This window comes from Pan troglodytes, chromosome X (assembly GCF_028858775.2).
Source record: "Pan troglodytes isolate AG18354 chromosome X, NHGRI_mPanTro3-v2.0_pri, whole genome shotgun sequence".
NCBI lineage: Eukaryota > Metazoa > Chordata > Mammalia > Primates > Hominidae > Pan > Pan troglodytes.
The window spans coordinates 6850430-6866028 of NC_072421.2; the positions used below are offsets into that span (position 1 = coordinate 6850430).

Consider the following 15599-nt stretch of genomic DNA (forward strand, 5'->3'; position numbering starts at 1 on the left):
TATTCCTGATTTCTCTATAAGTTGAAACCAGAAAACAAGCCTCAAAGCCTTCCAAAATCAGGAAAGCCAATTTATTTGTATGCAATATAATCACCTACCATGTGAAATGCCTGGAATTCAGCATTATACTTTTCTGGAGGACATAATGATGATTGTATAATGCTACTGAAATTGTTGAATGTAGAACTCGCAAATCACTCAATAAGTCTCTACTATTTAAGCATTCATTTGAATCCATTGAATATGTATATCTTTTCTTTAGCACATTTGAGTTTATATGTAGGATTCATCGTGTGGAAAAATAGTTAAGCAAATAGTTTCTTGTTAATACCTGAAATAATAACTTCTTGCATGTCAATGGTTTGAAGCGGTGCAGAATATAGGAAAAAATGTACACTAACTTCAATGTTATAAACTGGAGACAGACAAACTGCATCAGGTATGCATTGTTCGAATCAAAGAAGGCAAATGTTGTAATAAGTAGAGTGCAATGTTGTGTATTGGAGATAGGGAAGACATTATCAGAATCTGTAGCCTCAGAAACGTCTTCTCAATCTTCTGTTGTCCAGTTTATTCCTCTTGTCTATGCCATGAACTGAAGAGTCATGATAATTTATCCTCCTTCTTCTATGATTAGTAACTCTTCCTTTCAGCTTCAAAGTGCTCTCTCTTTCTCTTTGTTTCATACACATCCTTTATTATTTTATATTCTAATGCATTCATTCAGATACTCATCCACTCATCCATCTGTCCTGATTCCAATTATCCATCTGTTTACCTAAAATTTATTAAGCACCTTCTTTGAGCTAGGCATTTTATTAAGGACTGCATAGATAAAGAGAAAGTCATCTATTCAACAGCAGTGCCAATGTTGTAAGCAGTGGGAATTGTGCAGCAAAGCACAACAAAAAAAAAACAAAATGAAAAACCAAATTCCTACACTTATGAGATTTACATTTGAGTGGGATGACTAGGGTGATGTTTTCGACCTCTCTGAGTTCAAAATCAACTTGGAACTGAGTTTTAAAAGTCTAGGCCAGGCGCGGTGGCTCACGCCTGTAATCCCAGCACTTTGGGAGGCCAAGGCGGGTGGATCATGAGGTCAGGAGATCGAGATCATTGTGGCTAACAGGGTGAAACCCTGTCTCTACTAAAAATACAAAACGTTAGCCGGGTGTGGTGGTGGGCACCTGTAGTCCCAGCTACTCGGGAGGCTGAGGCAGGAGAATGGTGTGAACCCTGGTGGCAGAGCTTGCAGTGAGCCGAGATCGCACCACTGCACTCCAGCCTGGGTGACAGAGCGAGATTCTGTCTCGAAAAAAACAAACAAAACTATTTGTTTTACATCTCTATTGAGTACCATCTTAACTCTGAAGCTTAGAATGCAAGGCTATTTCGGAATTCAGCAGTCTCTATCTGGGCTCCCCCTTCCCCTGCCCGCTCCCCTTCCTCCTCCTCCTCCTCCTCCTCCTCCTTCTTCCTGTTCTTCTTCTTCTTCTTCTTCTTCTTCTTCTTCTTCTTCTTCTTCTTCCTCTTCTTCTTCCCCCTCTTCTTCCTCTTCTTCTTCTTCTTCTAGGACAGTGGTCTCTTTATATTGCCCAGGCTGGTCACCAACTCCTGGCCTCAAGTAATCGTCCTGTCTCAGTCTCCCAAAGTGCTGGAATTGCAGGTATGACCCATCATTCCCAGCTCTGTTTGGCCCTTATTTTATCTTTACTCTCCTCTCCTTGCCTTTCCTCTCCTCTTTTCTTCTTTGTTCTCATCCTCCTCCTCCTCCTCTTCCTTTCCCTCACCACTTTTTTTATTTCTCCTCCTCTTTCACATCTTCCTTCTTCTCTTCCTCTTTCTCCTCCTCCTTATTCATCTTTTTCTTCTCTCTCCTTCTCTTTCTTTCTCTTTCTCTGTCTCCTCTCTTACCCACTTTTTCTCAATTTCTGCATGATATGAAGTGTTCAACCATGTTCCACGCTATGCCGTAATACTCCTTTGCTTTGCAAAGTCCATCTCTTCTCACCTGGAATGTCTTCCTATTTCTAGCAAACATAAGCTCCCTTTTTCTGGAACCCTTGCTTAACTATCTCAGGCAAACTTAGGTCTACCACAGTGAACAAAAACAAATCCCCTGCCCTGGGAAACGACATTTGTATGGGATTTCCCTGGTACTGTAGCTCATTTAAGTGCCTCAGTAATAAAACTCAACTAAGCTGCATTGGATTTTTCTAAATGACTGCTGTCCTCATTATGCTGGAAGACTCTTGAGGACACAAACAAAACTTTCATGCTGATTCACCTGCATATTTTGAACACAGCAGTTGTTGAATACATATCTGTTAGATAAATGAACAGATGGGTTGCTGAGATGATCTTCCAAAGCAGGTTTTCAATGGGAACAGGGATCAGAATATCAGACCATTGGTTGAATTTAGACTGTTGTCTTGGCATCATTTGGCTGGAGAATAAAAGATGGCTTTTAGGTGCTTTTGGAAGACCAGTGAGTCAGGTTGATGGTCCAATAGGGGCAGTATCCAAATCATAGAGAGACCTTCCAAAAAAGCTTCTGCAACCAAAAGATAAGACACTTTCTGAGTGACAAAGACCACCTGATTCTGCAAGTACTCTGCACTGGGTAAAACATGCACCAGGAAGTAGAAAAAATAGGGGCAAGGGCAAGTGCAACCCAGCTAGAAGGCAATAGCTCTTCTGGAGGGGAAAACAGTCATGAATGAGTCATTAGACTAAGTGAGACCCCTAGCTCAAGCATCTACTAACTCAGTAAACTTAGATCGGGCATGTCACCTCTCTGATTCTTAGTTTTCTCATCTGTAAAATGAGAAGAACTCTGCCTAGGATTGTTTAGAAGACAAAATTAAAAAGCATGTAAAGTGCTTTGTAAGCTCTGATGACTCTACACCTAAAATCTTAGTTTGAGGACATTCAGCCAAAGCTGTAGGTTTGACTTATGTATGAGCCCCTTCTAACACTGCTATGAAGAAATACCTGAGACTGGGTAATTTATAAGGGAAAGAGGTTTAACTGACTCAGTTCCACATGGTTGGGAAGGCCTCGGGAAACTTACAATCATGGTGGAAGGGGAAGCAAACATGTCCTTTTTCACATGGTGGCAGGAGAGATAAATGAGTGCCCAGTGAAGCTGGAAGCCCCTTATAAAACCATCAGATATTCTGAGAACTAACTCACTATCATGAGACCAGCATGGGGGAGCCACCCTATAATCTATTCACCTCCCACAAGTTCCCTCCCTCAACATGTGGGGATTATGGGAACTACAATTCAAGATGAGATTTAGGTGGGGGCACAACCAAATCATATCAACTTAGTACCTTGACAGAGATGAATATCTGCCGATGTACATCACAATTATTTTGTTTTAGTATATGAAAGATATATTATGTTTTGGTTATCTCAATGCTATGAGTATTGACTGTGACTTTTCACACAGTCATCATTTCAGAATGTCTTCAAGCAGTTTCAGGAACAGCAGACATTTAAAATCACTTACCCTTTTCCCAGTTGCTCAATGTTTGACATCCACATTTATCATAATAGAACACAACATGGTTGCTATGGAGATTGATATGTTTTTCATGTTTCCATACAGTTAATGGCATTGTGTGTCCAAGAATGCACAAAATGCTACCCAGGGAGTAAAGCAGACGTATTTTGGTCTTTTCTCCCACAATTCCAAATGCACCTTTTACGATCCTCTTCACAAGAGAGTGACAAGGGTTGGTTGTACTCTAGTGCCAAGTCTTACTCTTTATTCTTACCTTCTATTTCACTAAGTGCAAAATAAAATCAATGAGGTACTAGTGGAAACCTCAAGTTAGACCACAGCCTGATGGCTGATTGCTTCTATTTAAACAATTTTAAGTAGAGACTTACTCTGACACATTAAAATGTAATAATTCTAAATTGGAGACACTCGAAGGTCCCTATCAGAAATGAGGATTTGTGTTATATTTTAGTAACAGAACTAGATTTGGATCTAGAAGAATTAGGTCTCACCTCTAACTTTCTGCTGGTCACTTAATCTCTCTCAGTTGACATTTCTCATCTTTAACATAGGAGGATTGGACTAAATCTACCTACAAGCTGTTCTTACTGTGAGATTTCCATTAAGCCTGTATTTTGGACACTTTTAATTCAGAAAGCATTAGCTAAATAAAATTGAAGTGATAAAATTCCATTTGCTTCATAGTGCAAATTGAACTGAGTGCATGGTCTAATATTGTTTGTTTGATAATTGGCTTTAAAATGCCTTCTTATAAACTGCACGGTGTATGTGTGTATGAATATTAACTTTATTTGCAGTCCAGTCTAGAGCCTTAGTATTTTAAGAACCTTAATCAGAAATCCAAACATATCCAAAAGTTTATATTCCAAATATCCTTTTTGGAATCAACAACAGAGTTTCCTTATTTATCACAAGGTGTATTAGAAATAAGTTTTTTTGGTGGGTGACATGGACAGTGACTATATATATGGTAATATAGTGTGGCAGGCTGAATAATGCCTCTACCAAAGATGTTCATATACGAATTCCCTGAAACTGTGAATATGTCACTTGCATGACAAAAGGCTATTCTGGTCCCAGATGGAATTAAAATAGGGAGATTTTTAAAATAGGGAGATCATCTTGGATTATCTAGGTGCGCCCAATGGAATCACAGAATCTTTAAAAGTGGAAGAGAAAGACAAATAGGTCAGAGTGATAATGGCATGAAACCTGCTATTGCTGGCTTTGAAGATGGAAATTGGGGCCATGCCTCAAGAAATATAGGTGGTCTCTAGATGCTAGAAAGAACAAGGAAACATTTTCTCCCTTAGAACTTCCAGAAGGAACGAAGCCCTGACAACACCTTGATACTAACACATTGAGAGCCATGCTGGATTTCTTCAGAACATATGACAATAAGTTTGTGTTGTCTTAAACCACTAAGTGTGTGATGCTTTGTTACACTGACCATAAAGAACTAATACACATAATTTGTATGTGTCTGAGAATGTGGGCAGCCCAGCACCAAGTAGCTTCCGGCCAATGTTCATGTTCTATAATCCAGTGAGTCCCATGTAGCCCACCCTTCGCCACCCTCTACACTTCCAGGGGAGACTTTTGTCCAAAGCAACCTTAAACATGTATAAATCTGACTTTGGAATATCATTCTTTCTATGTCAATGGGTATCTTTTGTGAAAATCTCCTGTGTACGGAGACTATTCTTGAGGTTATCACAGTGTGTCTGTAGGCTAATAAATATTTGTTCTGTTGGTAGGGTTGATCTCCATAGTAAAGCATCCCCTAGAAAGCCAAGTTCTGGGGCTGGTCTTATATTGGGAGCCTCCTGATATGGTCCAAGGAACCTGGGAACTGATGAACAGCTAAATTGGCTTAGGTCAGGTGAGAAAGTTTAAAACAAAAGAAAGAAAAGCCTATAGATTTGACTATAATTAATTCAATAATTATAAATGAGCATGTTTGTTCATTATAGTCAGCACTATGGGCAAATATTTTAAGCATTTAATTTTTCAATGAGCATTGTAGAAATTCATACTTTTCACTAATTTAGACTGACCTTTTCCATCAGTTACCCTTAAGTCATTAATATTATGCTGTCATTAATTTGCTGTAATACAATCAGCCTAGAGTCAATTCTGAACATCACAGAATTAGCGTGGACATTTAAGTCATTATTGAAAATCAAACTCTCTTTTCTGTTGAGTGATAAGTAGCCATAATGTGCACATTAATTGGGATAAGCTACCCTGAGATGAAAGGAAGGGGGTTAAATTTATCATTTAATTATAAAGCAATCTTCTATTTTATCTTCTAGATTTAAACTCCTTGACTGCAAGGGCTAGATGTACTTGCTTGGGTCTCTCCCAAAATGCCTGTCACAGGGCTTGATCAGCCATGAATATATTTAAATTGCACTCATCAAAAGCACATGTAGATGTCTCTGAGAGAATTAGGGTGAAAAAATCGATAAAATAATTAGGCAGGCTATTTTTTGTGGGAGGTAACAGATGAATGGGGAATTTTCAATGCTAACGAATCAAAATGGGGCCGGGCGCGGTGGCTCACGCCTGTAATCCCTGCACTTTGGGAGGCCGAGGCGGGCGGATCACGAGGTCAGGAAATCGAGACCATCCTGGCTAACACGGTGAAACCCCGTCTCTACTAAAAATACAAAAAATTAGCCAGGCGCCTGTAGTCCCAGCTACTCGGGAGACTGAGGCAGGAGAATGGCATGGAGCCGGGAGGTGGAGCTTGCAGTGAGCCGAGATCGCGCCACTGCACTCCAGCCTGGGCGACATGAGGGAGACTCCGTCTCAACAACAACAACAACAAAAAAATCAAAATGAATAAGAAAGTTGTGTTCTGGGTCAGCATTCGTTCCATTCAAAGTAGGAATGAAGAAAAATTTAGAAAATCTGCCCATTGCGGAGCTTACAGTTTAGTGACACAGGTGTCCCTGAGATGTTTTTGTCCAGTGTGAAAATGTGGGAATTAGAAGTCCTTATACACTCAGTGTTCTGGTGAATCATCCTTGCTGCTCCTAGATTTGACTTATGTCTAATGTTAAACTCCCTTTCTATGTCTGGGCAGCCAAGATAATTTAATTTTAATGTTTTCAAAAGAAATGGCTTTGATTCTGAGAGGTAAAGAGAAATATACAAGCAAAAGGGTTTTTAAAAATATATGAAGCATTGAAATCTCAATTATTAGATTCAATTCTATGTAATGAGAATATTAGATATTGTAAATTTAATTATGTGAAATGAACATAGAAAAAACAAACTTAAAAGCAAACAAGCCAAGAAATGTCCCTTCTGTAAGGACAGTTGGCTGAAGCTAGCTTGAACTGGTTCATGGAAACCAACTGGGGTCATCTCCTCCCATCTCCAAATTCAATAACAACATTTTGCAACTTGGATTCAGACATGATAGGAATATTTACATCATGGAAATTGGAAAATGCTCCAAATTAGCACCTCAAGACACTCCTTCATGAGACTTCAATTTTCTTTAAAATTCACCAATCATTCCCACTTTCTTGGATAATAGGTTTGGAAAAAATCAGGAAATTTTGCCTTGGAGTCCTTGCCCTAGGTTCAATGATTTTTATTATAATGCAGATATATCTGGTTGAATATTGACTTGATATAACACCTAAAATGTACTTAATAGTAACAGGTGTATGTAAAATATTTTAAAGCATTGACATAAACTAGAATTAGAGTAATCTTAGGAAATATTTACAGGTAGAATAGATGGGAAGAACAGAATATAAAGTAGACATTAAGAAAGAAGGCAGACTTGGTTGTAGAACAATTGACAGTCTATATGTGCAGAAATACAGAAGCGAATACAAGGAAGATAACGGTTTAAAGCGATTTGGAAAGAAGAATTAGTACTAGATGATAGCAGATCTTTCCACTTCAGTATAAGCCTTCTATATGTATTGAATATAGGAATAACACATACAAACCACACAGTACCTTGTTAGTATAATTCAAAATAACTGATTTCGCATGCGTGAAAACGAAATGTCACTACTTATACAAATCTATGCCGTGATGTTGACATTCGAGACTGCAGGAAAACTGGAGTCATTGAAGGATACGTTTGCACCAAATCTGATCAGGGGTAGGTAATTTTTTGCCTCGAAGTCTTCCCTTGGGTGCATCTTGAATACCTCTTCTCTCTCTTCTGTAGTGATTGATGTATCCTCTTTGGGACTTGGTGTATCTTTACACTTTTCCATCTTGCCAATTTTACACATTGGCAGTGAGAATTTCTGCTGTTGGCATCTTCAGCAGAATCTCAGTCCTTTTGTACTTCCACACAAGGCTATTTTTACTTTCAGTCTTATTCTTAATCACTCCTGCTGTGTCAGAAACGCAGGCAATATAGGGCTAGTAAATCCTCAGTAACTGCCTCTCCAGAGGACTTGGGGTGGAGGTTTGATTTGCAATGTTTGTCAATTTCTACGGTGTAGATACTCCCACTGAGACTGATTTCAAGTGATCAGTGTGATGTCGTTGAATGTGTAGTTGGGAGGAGATGAACTCGACCAGTTCCCCCCAAAATTTGGTGTTGAATGTAAAGCAAGTCTGAGCACCATTGACTGAAGTCAAACCACATAGACAAAGCCTGTTCATGAAGTCTACTAAAACAATTCAACAACAAATAAACAAATTACCCCATGAAAAATTGGGCAAGAGGGCATGAGTAGACATTTTTTAAAAGAAGACATACAAAAGCCAATGAGTCTATGAAAAATCTTCATCATCTCAAATCATCAGAGACCACAATCATCACCATTGTGGTCCAAGTCAAAACCACAACGAGATATCATCTTTTGCCAGTCAGAATGGCTGTAATTAAAAACTCAGAAAATAGCAGATGTTGGTGAGGATGTGAAGAAAAGGGAATGCTTATACACTGTTGGTGGGAATGTAAATTAGTAGAACCTCAATGGAAAACTGTGGAGATTTCTCAAATAACTAAAAATAGAACTACCATTGATTCAACAATGCCACTACTGGGTATCTACCCAAAGGAAAAGAAATTGTTGTATAAAAAAGATACCTGCACTTGTACATTTATTGCAGCACAACTCACAATAGGAAAGATATAATATCAACCCAGGTTCCCATCAATGGTGGACTGGATTAAGAAAATGTGGTATAATACACCATGCAATATTACGCAGCCATAAGAAGAAGAAAATCATGTCTTTTGCAGCAACATGGGTGGAACTGGAGGCCATTATCTTAAGTGAAGTAACTCAGAAAGGAAAATTAAATGCTGCATATTCTCACTCACAAGTGGAAGCTAAATAATGTACACATGGACAAAGAGAGTGGAATAATAGAAATTGGAGGCTTATGAAGGGATTGAGGGATGAGAAATTTCTTAATAGGTATAAAGTACACTATTTAGTTGATGGCTACACTGAAAGCCAGGCTTCATTACTGTGCAAGATATCTATGTAACAGAATTGCACATGTACCCCCTAAATACATACTTTAAAAAAGAAAGAATAACTATCTTGATAAAAAGGGAAATCTAGGAAGCTTCCATAATCCATATTGTAACTCCAGTTAAGTTATAACTGTGAGGTCCTGTGTTGGGTGTCCCAATACAAAATCTGTAAAAAAAATAAATAAATAAAATGAAGTTGTCAGAGCACAGAATTGTGCATGTGGGAAAGATACTAGGTTTCAAATCTGGGAGTGTACACCCACCAGCATTGATTCTCATGAGATTTACAGCTTTCCTCATGCCAAGAAGTCATTGGCACTTGCAATCATACAAATGAGGAGAATGAAAGGATTGTGGAAATACCGACAGCCTTATAGCAGTCTACTAAATATAGAGCTCTGCAGAGGCAGAAGAGAGATAATTCATGCATTAGAGTAAATCCAACTAAACTTTCTTTGAACTGATCAGAGCATCCATGGGAAACAACAGGGCTGAAAAACATGCAGCTTTTCTCCTTTAGGGAAAAATTTGGCCTCAGATGAGCATTTATGTTTGTTGTAAAAAGCGGGGAAAATTATGCATGTATTAAAGAATAGATATTTTTGTAATACCACACCCCAGCTAGAATAGTGCTGTTCAGTGAAAGTTCGTATTTCCCAAAACACAGCCGTGAAGCCAGAAAAGCCAATATCTCAGTAAGATGCTTCTATCTGAAAAAAAAAAAAAAATCTGCAAAAGGCTAAAGAAACTATCCTAAGATGGTATGTTTTTATGCAATATTTTATTTTTGAAAGATTAGCTAACCTACTTCTTTCTCTTACCGATTTTTTAGATAGAAACATTGGCTTTAAGGGAACAGCCATGTAACAGATTCAAGGGAGCACTTGTCTGGTTGGCTTTAATTTCTAGAAGATCACACCCATCCATGACAATATGCTTTGTATTTCTGAGGAAGGATTTTCCTCATGGAACTAAAAGTGTACAGCAGGAAATGGATAGAAAGTCAGAGGACATTCAGTGTTGCAAAAGGACTTGGTCCTGCTCTCTGATTCTGGGGAAAAAAACAAAAACAAACAAACAAACAAAAAAACAGGGAGATGACATGGCCCTAGAGAGGTTTGGCTGCAAGGTGTGCCCAGGTGAAGAGGGCCATGGGTGGCCTCCCATTTCCTGACATTCAACACAAATCAGAACTGGAAACCACAGCAGGACAAAGCAAATCTCATCTCCTTACATGGACCAAAGTCAAAGTCCAGATTCATTGCCGCAGAAGCTGAAGACCAGAAAGTACCACTGCCTCTCTGTGGAAGATTTTGCATTTTACAAGCACCCCAGGGAAAACTGTGGGCAATGGTTGGTTTGCTAAATGAACTGGGATGATATTTTCTCCATTTCACTTTAACTAGAAAATTAGAGTTTAAAAAGTATAGTTGTATTTCTTAGATGCCAGTGTTTAAAGACTGAGCTTCACGCTAATGACATTCAGAGATGGCCATCAAATAGGTGACCTAAGAAACCCTGGATGGAAACTCATGCATAATTGTGTTTTACACTAATTTGCATGGAAATTTTGATTAATGCAACCAAAAAGTTAAGTCCACCATCTAGATTCAATATTAAGGTAATCACATCCAAAGGAGAGAGACAGTATTAAAGGGAAACAGGTGGAATAAAAACTAAATTAACAAAGAAGGAAGCTGATGGAAAGTTACATCACTTGCCAGAGAAGACAGGGTCTATACTCTATACAAAAGGTCAACCTGAAGCAAAGCTGTGCTCCAAGGGAATTGTGTCTTAGGTAGTATCCCCATTATTCTCTACTTGGTACTTTTTTCTCTTTTACTGGTAAAAAATGATTTCTCATTTAAGAGCATCCAAAAACCCACTTTTGTCTATGAGCCATGCAGGATTCCAGCTCCAGGGCATCCAGGCTTGGCTGGTTTCCAGTCTGGGGCCTGCTTTTGATCTTTCAACACATATTCTTGGCATTCTAAACTCTTCTACGTCAACACCCATATAAACAGATTCAAGACAGCATCTTTCTTGTTGGTTTTAATTTCTAGACCAAACTCATTAAAGACAATACATTTGGTGTTTCTGAGGAGGGGATTTCCTCAGGGGGCTAAAAGTGTGTGATGGAAACTCAATAGAGGGGCAGAGGACATTCAAGAAGATACTGTCAATTAATTTCTGCCCCTGTTCTTAGGGTTCTAAACCTTTCTCAGCCTTGTGCCCCAAATGCCCAAGAATAACTGGTTTAAAGCACTGATTCAATCTTTCCTGCAACACAGTTAATGGGTGGTAACGATGATTGTGACTAATTTAAAGAAAATATTGACTTGCAAACAGACACCTCAAATGCTTTAAACTATGATTTCTTAACTCCAGTACCAATGACATTGGGTGTGGATGATTCTTGCGAAGAGAAGGGACAGTCCTGTTTATCATAGAATATTTATCAGCTTATCTAGCTTCTACCCACTAGATTCCAGTAGGATTCACCAGCTTCCCAGGCTGCAACCACCAAAAATGGTCTCTAACTCTGCTAAATGTCATCTTGAGAGCAAAATTGCTCCCATGGATAGCCATGGATTTATTTAATTTCAAAACTACTGACAGTAGGCAGGGTTGAAATCAGGGTCATGCTGAATAAGAGAAAAGACGGTCACTACAAAAAGAAAACCAAGCAAAAACAAAAGTTACCAGCATAGATACACCTAAGGCCTTTTTTTTTTCTATGAATTTTGGCAAGGTATGTTAGCACTGCATTTTTGGGACCAGTAGCCAAGGGAACTTCTTAAGAAATGCAGACCTCAAATGAACCCTGCCGGTAACACATCTGATATGGTTTGGCTCTGTATCCCCACCCAAATCTCACCTCGAATTGTCATAATCCCCACGTGTCAAGGGTGGGGCCAGGTGGACATAATTGAATTATGGAGGCGGTTCCCCCATAGTGTTCTCCTGATAGTGAATGAGTGCTCAGGAGCTATGATGGTTTTATAAGCATCTGGCATTTCCCCTGCTGGTACATTCTCTCTTGCCTGCCGTGATCTAAGATGAAACTTCTGCCTTCCTCCCTGACTGTGAGGCCTCCCCAGCCACGTGGAACTGTAAGTCCATTAAACCTCTTTCTTTTGTAAATTGCCCAATCTCAGGTATGTCTTTATCAGCAGCGTGAAAATGGACTAATACAACATCAATGGGGATGGACATTACAATGACCCCCACTGCATTGAACAGACCTTCTATGAGGCTCAGGTTTGTTTTCAGATGAGTTAAAAACCCGTTATGAAAAATGTCACCATAATAAATGATGCCTTCCTTTTGTTTAAAACGTTAGTGAAAAATTTATTTATCAAAGTTACTTGCTTGGATAAATAAATTTCTATTCGAAGACATTAAAAGAAACAACAACAACAAAACCTAGTTAGCATAGTTAACTTAGTAAGAGCTGGGGAAATAATACCTTTAAAAAGTTAATGTTTGGGCCAGGCACGGTGGCTCACACCTGTAATCCCAGCATTTTGGTACGCCAAGGCAGACAGATCACTTGAGGTCAGGAGTTCGAGACCAGCCTGGCCAACCTGGTGAAACTCCGTCTCTACTAAAAATACAAAAATTAGCCGGTTGTGGTGTCTCGCACCTGTAATCTCAGCCACTGGGGAGGCTGAGGCACGAGAATTGCTTGAACCCAGGAGGCAGAGGTTGTAGTGAGCCAAGATCGTACCATTGCACTCCAGCCTGAGCAATAGAGTCAGACTCTGTCTCAAAATTTTAAAAAAAATATGTGGAGTTGGGAACAATGGATTCTGAAGGTAGATCACATTCTGTCTTGAATGCAGTAGGTAGACATATTTTTTTAACTGTGGAGATGTTTTATTTCCTTCCCACGCTTTTAACATTCTTTGTATTCTGTACTGAAGATCAAGAACTAAACATTCCACTTTTATGTTTCTCCCATGGGGTACTTTTAAATTAAGTTGGTCTCTGGCTATTATATTTATTTTAATCTTTTGAGTTTGTTTTTCCCAACAATAAAGCCTGCAGTTTACTAATGTACTGTCAGATGATGTTGAATACGCAGGAGACAGAGCCATTATCTGTCTCAGTAAACAGATTTTTCTCAAACCAAAAGCTAGAGATTAGGTCAATAAGCTTTTATGGCAACTTGTTAGATTTTTCTTAGGAAATCATAAAGATTTTTCTTTCTAGCTCATTTTCAAATTATATGAAATGATCAGAACTAAAAATAAAGAATTTTAGAACTAATATTTTATAAAATTAGGATCATAAAACCAAGATCCAAACTGATTTTTAAAAATGTATATACCCAGTGTCTTAGGTCAAGTTTTCTAGAAGAGCCTGGAGAAGGGTTCTTGTGCATTAGATTTTTTCAGTAATAATAATACTAATATTTATTAAAGCCTTTGTATGTGCTAGACATAATGCTAAACACCTCACATGTATTATTTCATTTAATTTTCAAAATAATCATATAAAGCAGGTTTTATTATATATTTTTTCAGATTTAGGGGGTACATCTGCTTGTTTGTTATATGAGTATATTGCATAATGGTGGGGATTCAGCTTCTAGCATACCCATTACCCAAATAGTGAACATTGTACCCAATAGGTAATTTTCCAAACCTCACGCCCCTCCCTCTTCCATTTTGGAGTCTCCAGTGTTTATTATCTCCATTTTTATGCCCATGTGTGCCCACTGTTTAGCTCTCACTTATAAGTGAGAACATACAGTATTTGGTTTTCTGTTTCTGAGTTAATGGACTTAGGACAATGGCTCCCAGCTTCATCCATATTGCAGTTAAAGACTTGATTTTATTTTATTTTTGTAGTTCGTTTTTCTTTCCTTCCTTCTTTCTTTCTTTCTTTCTCTTTCTTTCTTTCTTTCTTTTTCTTTCTTTCTTCCTTTCTCTCTTTCTTTCTTTTATTATTATTTTTTTTTGCTGCCCTGAAGGGCAGACAGGTTTATTGGTCAGCAGCCGGGAAAATCAGTGGTTGGGCTTGGCCACATGCTGCAGCTCTTCCTTCTTCTTGATGGCATAGGAGTTAGAGGAGCCCTAGGTGGCATTGATGAGCTTATCTGCCAGACACTCAGCAATGGTCTTGATGTTCCGGAAGGGAGCCTCACAAGCGCCTGTGCACAGCAGCCAGATGGCCTGATTCACATGGCGCAGTGGGGACACGTCCACAGCCTGTCGTCTCACAGTCCTGGCTCGCCCAATGCGTGTGGAGCCCTCCCAGGGACCACTGTTGATGATGCACCAGGACTTGCAGAGGGTTCTTGCCTGTGAGCAGGTGTATGATCTCGAAGGCATACTTGACGATGCGCACAGTCATGAACTTCTTGCAGTTGTTGCGGCCATGCATCATCATGGAGTTAGTGAGGGGCTCCACAATTGGGCACTGAGCTTTGTGGAAGCGTTTGGGGGCATACCACCCTGAACTGTGAGGCAGGTACTTGGCATACTTCTCCGTCACTGCAATGTAATCCTGCAGGGAAATGTCATTGATCTGCACATCATCAGTGCTCCACTTCCCAAAAAGCTTGATGTCAAGGGTCTGTGCCACCGCTGGTGCTGCTGTCTCCCACTCGGTCATCCTGAGAGCGTAGCCTGAGAATCTCTGTCGCTCGGCGTGGACCACGCGCCGCCTTGGCACAGAAAGGCAGAGCGGCTGTGTAGTTTTCTATTATGTATATGCACCACATTTTCTTTACCCAGTAAATCATCAATGGACATGAGTTTCTGAAGGAGACCTCTCAGGAGAAGGGCAGGACAGCAGGCTAGGGACAGGAGAGCAGAGAGCTAGACTGGATATGGTCCCACCCGGAGCTGTATTTCAACTTGCACTTCAAATTTAGTCCCATCTTGAGGCAAAATAGCTGACCTATGTTCTCCAGGGCATGCAAAATCGCTGCATCCAGATGATGTCCATGAAGGATTTTAATAGTGATGAAAAGTGGTTATGACGTGTGTTAAGTGAATCAGAGACTAGACAGGAATCTACCACCAACACAGTCTTAACCATGCACTAAAGTCTACTTAACCAAGACTAAAGAGAGTTATACAAAAGTATTATTCGTGGTTATCTCTGGAAGATGGAAGATCTCTAGAAGATGAAAGGTGGTCATTTTCTTTAATTTTTAAAATAAATTTCCAAAGTTTTTACAGTGGACTTAGTGTAGTGAACAAGAACACGTTCACTACACTAGAACAAGAACACCTAGTATGTGTTCAAAATCTTGTTTAGCAACCCAAGTAAGGTATGACTGAACAATTTGCTTTCCATCCTTTAAAAGGGGGTTGATAAATTTTGACCCATGACCAAATCCAACTGACCATCTCTTTTGTAAATAAAGTTTTATTGGAACTCCTCATCTATGACTGCTTTTGTACAGTAGCAGAACGGAATAGTTTCCACTCTGGTAGGTTTAAAAGACAGCATGTGGGTGAAGAAATCACTCAACTCTTACAATACTATTGTCACTTCCACAGCTCACTTTATTTTCCATCAGAAGCACAACTAGTCCTTGCAGGCTCTTATTACAAAGAAAGAAAATTAGACTCA

The 15599-nt window shown here is 39.3% G+C and overlaps 1 pseudogene; it reads right to left on the bottom strand.

Moving 5' to 3' along the window:
- Positions 1–14020: 14020 nt before the first annotated feature.
- Positions 14021–14631, bottom strand: LOC465475 (small ribosomal subunit protein uS7-like; annotated as a pseudogene).
- Between the last annotated feature and the right edge of the window lie 968 nt (positions 14632–15599).